Source organism: Phascolarctos cinereus, unplaced genomic scaffold (genome assembly GCF_003287225.1).
Source record: "Phascolarctos cinereus isolate Bilbo 61053 unplaced genomic scaffold, phaCin_HiC Scaffold_1;HRSCAF=81, whole genome shotgun sequence".
Taxonomy (NCBI): domain Eukaryota; kingdom Metazoa; phylum Chordata; class Mammalia; order Diprotodontia; family Phascolarctidae; genus Phascolarctos; species Phascolarctos cinereus.
In genome coordinates, this window is record NW_027555514.1 from 265,549,008 (window position 1) to 265,564,703 (window position 15,696).

Consider the following 15,696-nt stretch of genomic DNA (forward strand, 5'->3'; position numbering starts at 1 on the left):
TAGAAAACGCTATCCACATCCAGAGAAAGAACTATGGAATCTGAATGTAGATTGAAGCATACTATTTGCTCTTTTTCTTCTTCTGTTTTGTTTCTTTCCAGTGGTTCCTCCTATTGCTTCTAATTTTTCTTTACAATATGACTAATATGAAAAGGTTTAATAGAAATGTATATGTATAGCCTATATCAGATTGGGGAGGGAGGAGGGGAAGGAGGGGGAGAAAATTTAAAATTCAAAAGCTTATGGAAGTGAATGCTGAAAACTAAAAATAAATTAATTTTAAAAAAATAATCACTACAGCTTGAAATATTTTTTTTAAATGGAATAAATGTTGCTCTTCTCTCCCCACCTCACCTATTAAACTGAGGTTTCATAGTCCAGTTTTTGTCCCTGATACCATCAGTCACTAAATAATGAAAAATAGATCAAAGCCTCATTGTGAAACCAAGTCTATAGGACCGGTATACATTAATTAAATCAGATCACATGCTCTTAAAACTTACTGACAAATTACATGACACTGTGGGTCACAAATGTACCAGTTAAAGCTTTCAAATGATTTGCCTTTCAAACATGCAACATGAATATTTAGTAGAGTTAAAAAGGCCATGCGTTGGGGCGGCCTCAGAGGCACAGAGCAATCAGTCACCCAGCATTTATTAAGCACCTACTATGTGCTCAGCACCGGACTAAGCACAGCCCTTTCTCTTACACCTCACATTCTAGTGGCGGAGACAAATAGAGCCACAAATGATGCCAACAGAGGAAAGGGGCAGTGGCCTCACAAGAAGCTCTCAGGGGCCACGGAAGACTTCCTGAAAGACAGTCTGCAAGGAAGTCAAGGCCTCTGGAAGGCAGAGCATTATAGCCACGGGGCCAGCCGGAGAAAGAGCCACTTGTGAGAGGACCAGACTGAGGAGAACTTTCAGCTCCACAGAGAGGAGTTCATAGTACATCAGAAGTACTAGGGAGCACTGGAATTTATGAAGGGGAGGAAACTACCATTAGGGGAAACCTACAGGAAATCCAATTAAAAGGTTACTGCAATTATTCTACTCAAAGGGTGATGAAGGCCTGAACTAGTAAGACTGGCTATATGAATGGAGATTTGAAAGACCTGGGTTCAAATCCTGCTTCTGACATTAACTAGTTTTATGTTGGACAACTCACTCAAACTCTCAGGGCTCCAAGCAACTCTCAGATACTAAGTTACAGATTGATTTATATCAGTCTGCTTCAGGGGACAGAATTTACATACTCAATAAAAGTCAAGTATAACTATCTCCCTGCCCCCCATAAAAGCTTAACTTATGAGATAATGCAAAATAAATTAAATAAAACAAATATTACAGAAAATTTGTTTACCTCCAACAACACTTTTGCTGAAATGCTTTTTTAAAAAAGGGAATTTGGGGGCAGCCAGGTAGCGCAGCAAATATAGCTCCAGCCTTGTAGTCAGAAGGACCTGAGTTCAAATCTGATCTCAGACACTTGACACTTACCAGCTGTGTGACCCTGGAAAAGTCACTTAGCCCCAACTGCCTCACCAGAAAAAAAAAAAAAAGGAATTCTGAGTATGTCAGCTTGCTATTCTTTGACAACAGTACAATACTATAGCCAAAAGAAAAATTTATTTATGTGTGTGTGTGTGTGTGTGTGTGTGGTGTGGGGTGTGTGTGTATGTGTGTCTAGCAAAGTATTTTCACACCATTCTCTCTGTCCAACTTCCTTAAAAATATTTGCTTGTCAGAAACACAGGAAACTTTCAGAAAACCAGGTTTCACCAATCTGGGGAGAAAAAAAAAGGATACAGAGTTTCCATTTGTAAATATTTATGGCAGCCCTTTTTGTGGTGACAAAGAATTGGTAACTGAGGGGGTGCCCATGAACTGGAGGATGGCTGAACAAGTTGTGGTATGTGACTGTGATGGAATACTATTAGGCTGCAAGAAATAATGAAGTAGTTTTAGAAAAACCTGAGAAGCCTTGTGTGAACTGATACAAAGTGAAGTGAGCAGAACTAGGAGATCAATGTAGTAATATGGTAACAATTGTCAACTGTGGAAAGATTTACCAACTCAGATCAATACAATGGATCTATGACAATTCTAAAGGACTCGATTGCTTTTTTTCCCCCCAGCCGTCTCTGACCCTTTATGATCCCATTTAAGGTTTTCTCTCAGGATGAAAAATGCTATCTATTTCCAAGGAGAACTCATGAACTTCAGAGTACAGACTGAAGCATACTTTTTTCCTCTTAATCTTTACTAATTTTTTTTCCCTTGCAACATGGCTAATGTAGAAACATGTTTTGCATGACTTCATGTGTAGAATGGGTATCATATTTCCTGTCTTCTCATGGGTAGTTGGAGGGGCTGGAGGGAATGAGAGAATTTGGAACTAAACATTTTTAAAAATCAGTAAAAACAAAAACAAAGTTTTCATTTGGTTTCATAGTTAGCTGTTTTCTTAGTATTCCCTCCAACCTGAAGTCTTGTCTCCATCACTCGGAATCAAAATTGAGTCCAATGAAGTTTACCTGAGGAAACCTCTAGGGTAGAGGTACACAAAAGTCATGAATTTACAAACCAAATATGAAAATAAATTCCAGCCCTTTTTCCTTCACCAAACTAAGATTTTATTTATAATGACACTTGATTACTATTGTACTGTCAAAAACAAAACTGCTCCATTTCAAGACTGCCAGTATTTCACAAAGTTCAGAAATTTACTGCCAAACTCCTTATGGAAGCATTTAACAGCTCAGGTTTACAGCAGGGGGCTCTCCTCAAGCAGGGCACGTCTGACAAAAGAGTTAACCCAGAGATGAAGTGACCTGTCAGGGTCACAGGTGAGTGTCAAAGCCCAGCATGCCAACTGCTTCACTCCCCACCACATCCCCTGCCTCCATTGACCATGCCCTATTTAATGATATCTTCTATTATCTTTCCCTTGAGCCACAAACTCCTTCCAGCCCAATTTCCTTCTCCAAAAATTAGTTATTTAATCCCTGGCTTTACCCTTTTGTAAGTTCTTTCCCCCATGGGAAATGCCTTTTCTCTCTCTCTACCTTCCCAAATTCAAGACTTTCTTTATGGTAAGGCAGTTCTTGCTTTATGTAAGTAGACCATTCTACAGACCTCTATGTAAAGCAATTTTTACTTAATGAGAATTTTTCTCCAGACTCAGGGAAGGGAGGGAAGGGTGGGGGGAGGAAGGAGGCCATGCACCTGGGGAGGGAGGGGGCTGGTGTCAGCCACATGGGAACCTGGTCGGGGGAAAGAGTCTTCGCAGACACATGGGGATTAGACACAGACAGGAAAGGACGAGTAACACAGGGGAGCCAGGGACAGACACAATACCCAAAAGCAGATGCATGGAAGACAGACATGAGGGTAGGTGGTCTCAGCAGGTCCGTTCTTTCATTGGAGCGTTTCTTTTTAGTTTTTTTTTTCCCTTCATTTTTGGGGCGGGGAGGCCCCAGTGCACTCAACCAAGGGGAAGGAGCAGACAGAGAGAGGGAGCAGCACATTATGGTAGAGTAAACTTAACACAGATGTTTTGTGCACTACAGATTTCTTTCCCTAACGTCAAATCTGCATAATGTGAATTTACATAAAGTGAGAACTGCCTGTACAAGTTAGTCTTGAACTAGATCTTGAAGACTTTTTCAGGGGAAACAAGGTGGCGCACAGGATAGAGCACCAGCCCTGGAGTCAGGGGGACCTGAGTTCAAATCTGGCCTCAGACATACAATACTTACTAGCTGTGTGACTCTGGGCAAGTCACTTAACCCCAATTGCCTCACCAAAAAAAGAGACTCTTTGAGCCCACAATGACTTTTTCCCTTTTATTTAGCGGTACAGTAAAGAATCAAACACTTCTGAGCCTTTGCTAGGCTAGATCTGTGACCTCAGAGATACAAGGACTTCCTCTCTCTGGTGTCACCTGCCCCCTCTGCATACCTCACCCTAAAGAATTCTCAGAGCATCTGAGAATAGGAAAGGACTTCAAGGACCATCTAACCTAACCCATACCATGTGTGTTGGTATGCATGTGTCATGTATGGGTGCTACTTTCATGCAAATGTAGTCTAGTTTCGTCTCATTCATGACGTTTTGTGAAGAAATTCAGCATCACTTACAGTCTGAAAAAATGGGTTAGACTAGTTTGGGGTTTAGTTTCTTTTCCAATTTCCCGGTTTAATATAAGTTTTAGTATGAATGTCCTATTCACAGTACAATGGAAAGTAAAACAAGGCACAACTGTTTAAAACTACTTAGAAGTATTGGATTTCCATTTTGTAATATTGTTGGGGCTAACACAAATTACAGTTTAAAAAAGTAGAAGCTATACTAATTGCTTCAAGTTAGGGCTAATTCCCCAGACAAGAAGAGAATTTACTATTTCTAGAAGGGGTTGAGAATTAGACTTCATATTACCTTTTATTTTCAAATTTACAGATGGCTATGAATAGGCACTGCTAGATAATATCTCCTTAAACCCTCCTTGAAATTCAGCTCGAGTATACAAAGTTTCATCCAAAGGAATGGAAAAAATCCAGTGAAAATAGCAACATGCTGAATTAAATAACATCTCCTCGGATGTGCTGCAAGGAACACTAGCCCCAGTTTCTTGGGCTAGAGAAAAGAAGTGAGTTCATTCAATCTGCAGAGACCAGCACACAAAGAGGCTCCGTCTTTTCAGAGAACTCTTAAAAGATCTGAAGAGCACTGCAAAAAGCAGGGAAGCAGCCTGCAGATGGGTTAAGAATGAACAAAAATCAACTGCAATTCAGACTGGGGGAAAAAATGGACAAATGCATAAAATAAGAATACTCAGAAGAAAACAATACAACTGAATGGAATACAGGTTAATAATGGAGAATGACTACTCTGCAAGCTAAAAGGAGGCAACATGTTAGCATTTTTAAAGCTGAAGTCATTGAAAACCAACATGATTGTGGGGCTCAAAATACAAAGCATCATTCAATATCCAGGAGCCCCTTGTAGATCTGATTAAACAATTCACACTACAGTGGAATAAATGCTTATAACGTTTTCTAATAGACTGGGCTTCTTTTTTAAAAGCTTTAATTAAACCTAGGAAAATATTAAATTCAGAAACATAAAGTCTGTTCTACACCTAACCATTTAAGCCTAAGGACTAAAAAGTCCTTTGTCCATTTCAACACCTAAGGCCTAAAAAGATGTCAGCCAATCAGAAGAAAACAGATGGCACTGTACAGAAAGACAACTGGAAAGATACTCCAGTGCCATGAAAAGAAAAATGGATTCTGGAGCCAAAAACCCTAGGGGTTTGACTCCCCGTTCCTTAGGAGAGCAATCAAGTCCCAGGAAGTGCTTGCATGTTTTTGTTCACAACCACCAGGTGAGGTTGGCAATACAGCACATGAACTGTGATTCCTGTTTTACATAAGGAGACTCATCAAGTGACTTTGAGGTGTTATCCAAAACAAAAATTGAAAGCAATTTCAATTAGGTAAGCGACTAAGCCATTAACAAATAAGAGGAATAATTTGTTTTAGAATGGTTTACAACACAGCTATCTATAAAAGGTAATCTCTAATGCACCAAAGGTAATGTCCCAAAATTATCACAAGTTCCTCCAAGTTTGATGCAAGTTACACAACCATGAGCTTTTCTGCCACAAGCTTGGAGAACTCAGGACTACCTCCATACCACAGTGAGGCATGTACTGCAGCAAGACTTTAGTGGCAGAAACTCACGTGATAGGCTAATAACATCAAAAATGATTTTAAGGAAGTCAAGAATTTCAAGGCAAATGTACAGAGACATATGATAACACACACTTAATACAAAAGGAGACAAGAGTCCTCCTCTGGTGCTTCATCGCACATAGTGAGGTGACTCTGGGTTCTCTAAGGCTGTGACAGTTGAGCACAAGCTGCGGCAGGTCCTATCAAGTTGGAAAAGAATCACGTCCAGATCCAAAAACTACCTTTTTTCTCTCCCTCTACAGAATTCAAAAAGTCTATTACAGAGTAAAGAGAGGGCAGCTGGGTGGCACAGCAGATAGAATACCAGACCCAGATTCAGGAGGACCTGAGTTCATATTCAGGACACATAACACTTACTAGCTGTGTGACCCTGGGCAAGTCACTTAACCCCATTGCCTAGCCCAAAACAAAACAAAACAAAAAAAGAGTAAAGAGGACCACAACATATGTTGGTGGAAAGAATATCCACACCACTGAAATCAGGGAATTCTTCAAAACTTGAGTGTGGGTTAAAAAGGTTTTTGTGGGCTGGTTTCAAAGCCTATTGTTTATGAATAGCAAGAATGTTATGGAAACTGTATGGAGGCAGAAGGAGTCCATAATTGCCTAGTTCCAAGGCAAGAGGGGGAAAGGTTAGGAGATGCAGTGGAGGACTGGCAGGTCTCCTGAGGGGTGGTAGATGGTAATGAAGGTGCAGAAATACAACCATGAAATGATACAGAAACTTTTCTCAATCTGAGAAAGAGTTTAAATTTCAGAAGTTCTGAAAAAGGATTATAATGAAGACACAAAACCCAACACTGCCGAAAATGAGCTTAACTTCACACAACTTCCAAGTTGTGAGGTTGTCTTTAGAATGTGCATTTTCTCCCTTTCTCCCCTTCTCTAAAATGAACATTCAAGTTGGATGCCCAATCATTGGAGAACAGCTGAATATATTATGGTACATTCACACAACAGAATATTACTGTGGCATAAGAAACAATAAATATAAAAAACTCAAAGAAATATAGGAAGACATATGTAATGATGCAGAGGGAAGAAAGAACCAAAAGAATATACAATAGAATACAACTACATAACTGAAGACAGAGTTAAAAAAAAAATCTAAGGATCTAAGACAATTCTAAAAGACTCATGATGGAAAATGCTATCCCCATCCAGAAAAAGAACTATGGAGTCTGAATGCAGATTGAAGCAGACTATTTGCTCTCTCTTTTTTTTTTTGTTTCTTCTTTCTCATGGTTTCTCCCATTGGTTCTGATTCTTCTTTACAACATGACTAATGTGAAAATAAGTTTAATATGAATGTATATGTTGAGCCTATATCAATTTACATGCCATCTTGGGGTAGAGAGAGGGGGAAAATGGGGAGAAAATTTGGAACTCAAAATCTTATGGAAGTGAATGATGAAAACTAAAAATAAATTATTTTTTTTAAATCTAGACTAAAAACACAGCAAAGAAGTTCCAAAAAGTGGTCAGAGAAAAGGTGAAAGCCAATATGCATAACTTTTGTCTTTTTTAATCAAAAAATTAAGTTTACGGACATGTATGCAATCATTTCTGTGTTTTATTTTACTTTTTCCTATTTTTTTTTAATATAGTTGAATATGTATTGAATATGTGATAAGTTAACAATGCCTTGCACACAGTAGGCATTTAATAAATGTTTATTGATTTGACTGAACTCTTTCCAAAACTCCAATTCCCATTGCTAAATACCTACTGTATTATTTTCATCCTAGGAGCGCCTCAAATTTAACTTAACTCATCATTTTCCCCTGGATCCCTGGACCTTCTTTCTGACTTTCCTATCACTCTTAAAGGCATCACCATTCTTCATAGTCACTGCTGTTTATGACCTAGTTGTCATATTTGGCCATCCTACTTCCCACACAGCAGCTCCTATCAATCTAATTCTATGAAGCCTTCCCTGATTTTCCTGGTTGGAATTGATTTCTTTGCCCTTTCTCATAACACTTTATATTTACTCCTCTTAAAAATTTATATGTAGCTGGATATGTGTCTATGTCTATATCTATACAAAGATACATGTAGATATATCCCTCTACTAGACTGTAAGTACCTTAAGGGCATAGCCTGTCTTATTTATCGTTCATTTTTCCAAATACATGGGTGCCTTATTAATGTTTGCTGAACAAATGATGGAGTACTTGGGAAAGTTAAATTACTTTATGCAATGGCTAATACACATTGAATATATTACTTTAAAAAGGAGGAGAAACTAAAAATAGAGGGTCAAGAGAGGTTTATTCATAGGTAACATAGTCATGATTCTTCTCGTAAATGTTGAAGTTGTTCAGGTACAGCCAGACAAAGAATATTCTCTCTCTCTCTCAGCTACTAGTAGGATTACATTTATACAGCTTTATGAGTAAAGGGCACAGTGGACAGAGTCCCATCCTCGGAGTCAAGAAGACCTAGGGAAGTCTTCCTTCTGACATATACTAGATGGCTGTGTGATCAGGGCAAGTCAAGACCTCCCACGGCCCCAGACATCTTTCCGAACTCTAATCTTTACAAAAAAGTTAAGAGTTGTATCAGCAGAGAGGTTTTTCATGCTGATAAAAGAAATGAAGCTCATTGTATCTCAATCAGTCAATAAACATTTAGTCAGCACCTCTCACGTGCCAGGGCACTGTACTAAGGGCTGCAAAGAATACCCAATTTTGTCACTGTCCTGAAAGACAACAATAAAATTCAAAATGACCTTGATAAAGGTCAATCAAAGTTAAGATATAACTCAACCTGATGAACATGCACTTAGGGGAAAAGCGCAAAACAGATACTGAATAGCCTAAACAAAGAGGCATCATTATGGATGAGAAGCTGAATTGGGAAGAGAAACACAGAGCTACTGTCCAAAAAGCCAACCTGTTACCATTGAGTTGTCCAAGCATTACGGCATCTTAAGACGAGAAAATAACCTTTCCACCATATCTTGCATCAATCAGGTCTGATCATCAGATTTCAAAGAGGACATTATGAAACTGCAAAAAGATTTAAAAAAATTTTTAAAGTTCCAAAGGATAAAAAAACACATTTAAAAGGAAAGTTAAATGTACTGGAGTTGTTTAACTTGTGGAAGGAATGACACACATGAAAAGTCATTAGAAGAATGATGAGGTTGTTCATGGTGTCCAAGAAAGATGGATTTAAATTGAAGCAAAGGATTTTTACTGGCTGTATATGAAGGAAGACAGTGAATTATCTGTCCCTAACAGATCTTTAACTGATAAAAAGTACTCTCTTGGGGAAGCTAGGTGGCGCAGAGGATAGAGCACCAGCCCTGAAGTCAGGAGGACCTGAGTTCAATTCTGGCCTCAGACCAAACACTTGACACTTACTACCTGTGTGAAAAATAAAAAATATATAAAGAAAGAAAGTACTCTCAATTCTATAGTTGAATTCAACATTTATTTACTGAACATTTACTATGTGCAAGGCAGTTTGCTAAACTAGTGATACAAAGACAGTGCCTCTCTCTCTCTCAAAGGGTTCTCATTCTACTAAGGGGAGACAATATGTACAGAGAAATATGTGCAAAAGCTTTTTGAAGTGACAATAAACTGGCAATAAAATGAGAGCCCATCAACTGGGCAATGGCTGAACAAACCAGTGAACAACCTGGAGCCTCACTGAGTGGCCTCATCAGTTCCCTTGAGTTTAATCAACCTGCCAGTGACTTCCATGTCTGTATATCCCGTCCCAGTCTCTCTCCTAATCTCCAGCAGTACCACATCATCAATTGCCTATTGGACATTTAGAGTTATCTCAAATTCAACAAGTACAAAACTGAACTCACTATCCTCCCACACACCCTTCTTCCACACTGCCTTTTTGCTATAAGGTGACCACCATCCTTCCAGTCTCTGAGTTACAACCTAGGGGTAACTGTCAACTTCCTCACTCTCATCCACCCTACATATTCATCATTTCCTAGGCTTTAGGATTTTTTATATATATATATGTATATATATATATATATATATATATATATATATGTGTATGTATGTATGCATGTGCGTGTGTGTATAGATATGTAGATATATATATATATAATATATACGTTACATATATTATCATACATATATGTATACACACATATACGTGTGTGGAGAGAGAGAGAGAGAGAGAGAGAGAGAGAGAGAGAGAGAGAGAGCGAGAGAGAGCCACCCTTTGGGCCTCAGTTTGGATTAGATGATCTCGAAAGTCCAAAATTCTGTGACTCTAAATAAAAGCTTTAGCACAAAGTGCCATGGTAATGTTGAGTGACCAAAAGCTGATAAATCACTAACCAGACATAGACACAGAGATGCTCCTTTCAGATATTTTCCTTAAACAAGTAATAATTGTTTATTTCCTTTAATTTAAGTCCTTAAATAAAATCAACAATAATGCTACCCACTGAAAAAGGGTAAAATATGAGAAAATAGGAAAATGCATTTTAATAAAATGCCAACAATGAAGATGTTACCATGGCAGATGAACTCCAAACAGATACACTGTTAGTAAGTCTCATACTTGAATCACACCCACTATAGCAGAGGTATAATTTTTAAAAGTTTAGCTACCCTATAAAGACAGTCTTTTAAAAACAAGGACCATAAACCAGGTTCTGTATTTAATTACTATAGTTCAATTTTTTTTTTAAAAAGCATATAGTGCGTTGCATGTATACACACACACACACACACACACACACACACACACACACACACACCTTTTTAAGCAAGAAATACTGCATTAGAAGGTACTGTTCTACTCTTGCAAAGTTCAATTATGCCGTTAACTTCAACAAGTGTATTTAAGAAGTTTAGCTGTAGAACTGGATTTGGGCAGGCATTAGAATTTTACTGGTGACACTGAATGACTCATTCCAGCTCTCAGAGTTCTGCTGATGCCCTAAATGGATATCTAGATCCTAGTACTACTTCTTCTCTAATAGACTCAAACACACATGGCATTTGAAATCTCTCTCTCATTTATCCATTCCTCTCTAAATCAAGGAAACTTGGCTACTGCCCTCTAGTCATCTTGTATACAGGATGCTCCAAAAATCTTAGTGTAGTTTTAAGCTATTAAAGCTCCATGAGGACAGGGAATCTGTCTTACCTAAAATTTGTATTACCTCTGACCCCAGAGAAGATTCTACACCAGTGACCTTGGGGATGGAACCAATCCAACTCCTAGCCAAGCTTCAGGGTCCTCCTCCATTTCTCCTTCTTCTATGACATCTTTCCCTACCCACCAAAGGCCTCGAAGGCCCTCCTAACACTAACGTCACTTCTGGTATGCACCATACAATTTTGCATATAATTACATACAATTAAACCTTAGCTATTTGAAATCTTAGAGAACAGATCTCTCTATTAAAATGTTCCAGGTTAACTGAGGGTGTACCATTTTAAGCAACAATTTTTCTTTTAACTATTTTGGAAGGACATGTATCAGTCAGGCAATAAGAATTTATTAAGAGCTTACTTGTGTCAGGAATTATGCTAAGTCCTTTTCTGTGACTGCTAAAATTGAGTACAGCAAACATAACTCTCTAGATTTTGGTTTGCTGTTATTGTTTGCAAAGGGTAATGACTTTTACACTGGAAATTACAGGGAAAAAAAAGGACTAACAGGGCGTTAGTGCCCAAGGGAGGTAAAAAGTTGTCCTTAACGTGCTGTGCGCAAGTTCCTAGCCCAGAGGAACGCCAGCAGAAGAGAGCTGAGCCAGCAGCGCCAAAGACATCATACTGTAAATTCTCTACACTATTCCAAACTACTTGGCACATCTAAACCCTATCACTAATTTTGTTAAAATTATAGGCAAATTAAGAATAAAGGGAGGACAAGGGGCTTTTCCGTGAGCAAATTTCACCCGTTTTAGTATGACCTGGTTATATCTACTTTGTCTACAGAAAGTCTTGTTTCTCTTTCTGGTTTTTGGCTAAGTTCCAGATAGGTGAGACTGTCACACTGATGAGCAGTATATGGGTGAAGTCTGCTGCTTTTTCACACGATAAAAAGCAGGCTCTTTGAGAACAGAAATCATGTGTTCTTTATCAACTCACTGTGGGAAACGATACTGAATGCATGGAGCTGCTCAAGAAGTAATTACTGATTAAGCAGACCCCTATTCAACTCACTTCAAAAACCAAAAAAATGGATACCAAGGAGCATCTCTTAACAAAAATTAAAGAAACGGTATGGTATGGGAGGTTGTCTGACAGCTTAAGCCTTCCTTGAATTCAAAATCTATCTTAATAACAAAGTCCAGTAAAAAAAATTATCTTCCAAACAGTGTAAACTTGTAGATGCTACAGAAACCATGATGTACATGCTTGCATATTAACTAGTTTAGAAGAGAGTGTCCCCCAAATCTAGAATGATACTTTCTGACGGCATTACTATCTAGGCAGTTCCCACAAACAGTGGCATAAAAACGAACTCTGATAACACAGGCACTTGGTATGGTTATTTAGGCATTCTGTGACACTTCAACATACCCCGATTTCACCACATGGAAATAACATCTAATGATCTAGATTGCAACCCATTCAACGCTGTCCATCCTCGGCGACTCTACGCTCATGTCCTCTTACGAGTCATCTATGGCAGCTCCAAGCAGGCTGAGGGTGAGGCGAGGCCTCTCGCTGCTGCCTAAAACTCAGTGGGATTCCCAGCTGATCCCTCCAGCTCATTTCTTCAAGCCTCATACGGTATGTCTTTGATGCCATCCTTTCTGCTGCTCTAAGGAGTAAATATCACTATTTGGGCATAATTCACACTCTAGCTAGTCACACAACATATTACACACACACATGCACACGCACGCGTACATGTACCTATTCATCTATCATTAGGGAACCAAAGCAGGGGTCCAACCTGGTGCAAGCCCGAAGTGCACCCACCACCAGCCCATAGAAACCCAGCTTACCAACCCAGCTTTCAAGAACAGCCCTCCACACCGTAATGAAGTCATCAGTGAAAATGCTCCCTTTCAATAAATGTGCCCTCATGGATCTTCTTTACACTACTATAAACTCCATGAGGCCCAGGCACTGGTGTTGAATAAAGACTGTACTTCCTCCAGCACCGAGCACAGTGCTCTACTGAATGGACTTTATATAGTATAATTACTGCGTGTTTACTATCATAAGAAATTTGTCATACAACTTAGGATTAGCTCAATTTTTAAAATGGTTAATGTCTGTGCACTTATACAACAAAAATTGGAGGGGAATTTTTACCAGTATCTCCATTTAGCTTATTACAGAACACGAAGTATACCAATGTTCACAAATTGGACTTTAAGCATCAAATTTCAAGACATCGCCCAAGACAAGTGATGCAAGGTCCAGCAGCAGCAGCGACAATAACAGCTGCTGCTGCTACTTTCACCTCTTCCCAGCATGCCAAAGTAAAAAACACATCTATTGGTATGACACAACATGCCAAAACATTGTGGTATTTATCATAAAGGGGACCCTCAACCAGTACAGAATGATCTGTCAAGCCATCTCAGAATCACAGAGTTTTAACGCTGGAAGAAAGCTTAGAAGGAATCTTTATCTAACAGTTGCCAAACCTGGTGGTGTGGCCCTTCTATCTTCTGAGCTGTGCCAGAATCCCCAGGAGAGCTGGGCACCCAGTTGACAGCACTGACCTCTTCACATATTCTGGAACATTACTAAAAGTCAGATCCTTCCCTTACCCTCCCTAAAAGCTCCAAAGAAATGAAAAGTTCCCCTCTCATAAAAAGGAAAGAGAATATCCATTCTGATGCTAAAGTATAGCGTGCTTGAAACAAACACACACACACACACACACACACACACACACACACACACACACACACACAAGATTTGGAGTTCAGGGACCCCAGTTCCAATGGAAATCTCTTCTTACTGGTTCTGTGACTTAGGCCTCAGTTTCCCCTTTATAAACAATATATACTGATGATCTCTAAAGTCATCATGCAAGCTCTACATTTTGTGATCCTGTTCTGTCCACTCAGTATTTTACAATAAATACTTGGTGGAAGATAAATAGATAGATAGATACTTGGTGGGAACCAATTTTATGAACAGAAGTTTCCAGAGGGAAAAAAAAAGACAAAAAGCTTAATAAGTTTTCTCTATTTTAGCTCTGAAAAGAAACATAAATTGCAAACTTTAGTAGACTGAACGCAACATTTCTCTGCTAAATGTGACAGGTGCGTGATGCTATCAAAGTGGGTACCACCCTTACAGAACTCAAGCCACCCTTATCAATTCCTTATCCTGGAACACTCCTGTCCTTAACTTCCCAGAATTCCTCCAGAAGGTCCACCCAACGTGCTAGGGACCTTCCTTAAGGGCTCTTCATAATGCATGGACACCAACAAAGCTGGCAGGTTACCCATCTGCTACCACTCTGTCTCCCTTTATGACTGACCTATTACCTTTCCAACTCCTGCATTTCTCATACCCTTTCTTCTGAGCCATTCCTTATGGCTAACATGCCACTACCTACTGGCAGAGATGTATCTATGACTCTTGGGGTAATCTGCAACCTTATTCTTTGGAAACCAAGATTGCCCATGCTTCACAGTCAGACAGCACCACCATTAGGACTGAGGGGCCAGTGAGAAGTTTCTCCAATGTCACTCAATCCAGTCTCCTACTGCTCCAGGGAAACCACCATTCACTTACAGGGTCTGTCCAAGATGTACGTCCCAAGGGACCAGCTGTGACCCAAGGGACCAGCTGCATGAGCTGTCCATCCAACTGTGCATTCAATTCAATAAGCATTTATTAAGTACCTGCTATGTGCAGGGTACTTAGGGGCTGGGCATACAAAGGCAAAAACATTTAGGGTAAATCTAAATGCCTCTGACTCTAACCCTAATAGCCCCTGCCCACAATAAACTTACATTCTATTGAGATAATACAACATATACACGTAAAATAATTACAGGGGTTAAGCAAGCACTAACTGGGAGACTCATGAAAGCAGGCCTAAACTAAGCCTCAAAGGAAACTATGGGAATGAGCTAAGTGCTTATTCCATGAAGGAGAGATGACCAGGGTAAAGGCACGGAGACAGGAAATAGCAAGCTAGGTTTGGGAGCAGCTAGCAAGCCAACTGGGCTAAAATAAATGACATAAAGGGGAATAATATGAAATGCCTGGAAAGGCAAGTGGAGCAGGTAGTTAAATACCAGGTAAGGAGTATTTTAACTTAAAAGCAAAAGGGAGTCACTGAAGATGTTTTAAAGCAGGAAAACAGCATAATCAGGACTGTATCTTAGGAATATTAAAAATCTGTCAAATGTGTATAAGATAGATTTGAGAGGAAAGAAACTGGAAGTAGGGAGACCTGACTAGTTAGGCCAAACTCTGGGAGATCATGGCTCTAACTTAGGAGCCTCTGCAACCACTTGGTCTTGATGTCATCGGGTCTGCAAACAAGAGTATCTGGAGGACCTCCCCATCTTCAGGGAATCCCTCTTCTATTTGGATTCTGTGACACACATCCCTCAAAGCACTGGACCTCTGGTGAACATAAATTTTATTCTGTGGCTCGTTATTTCTAACCCAAGGGTCAAAGTTCTTTCTGTTGTTATATCTTTCAAGGAACTAGATATGACTAACAATGATACGAAAGACAAGCATGATAAAAAATAAAACATTAAGAGGCTGTTTGTTTTCAATTTTTTAAGCTATGTCATGATCATGAAGCAAAAGGGTACTTTAACACAATTTTTATATTAAGTTCCCTATTATCAAAAGCTATTTGAAATTCAGAGATACCTAAAACTCCACTTCCTTAGATAGGAAAAGAAAAAAGTATTTCATCTTCCAAGTTTAATAGAACACTTTAACAAGCCAGCAACAGCATTAACCAAGTTACACACAGGGAAATATAGATGTGTT

At 39.2% G+C, this 15,696-nt stretch overlaps 1 protein-coding gene across 3 annotated transcripts in view; it reads right to left on the bottom strand.

Annotated features, from left to right (window-relative positions):
- Positions 1-15,696, bottom strand: part of CDK17 (cyclin dependent kinase 17) — a 143,549-nt gene that overhangs the window by 121,289 nt on the left and 6,564 nt on the right. Inside the window, exon 1 of one of the 3 annotated variants that reach the window (XM_078146699.1) lies at positions 8,660-8,680. The exons of the other annotated variants lie outside the window; for them this stretch is intronic. The gene's annotated coding sequence lies outside the window, so the exon portion shown is untranslated. Of the gene's footprint in view, positions 1-8,659; positions 8,681-15,696 lie in introns of those variants that run through there. 3 annotated transcript variants of the gene reach the window in all.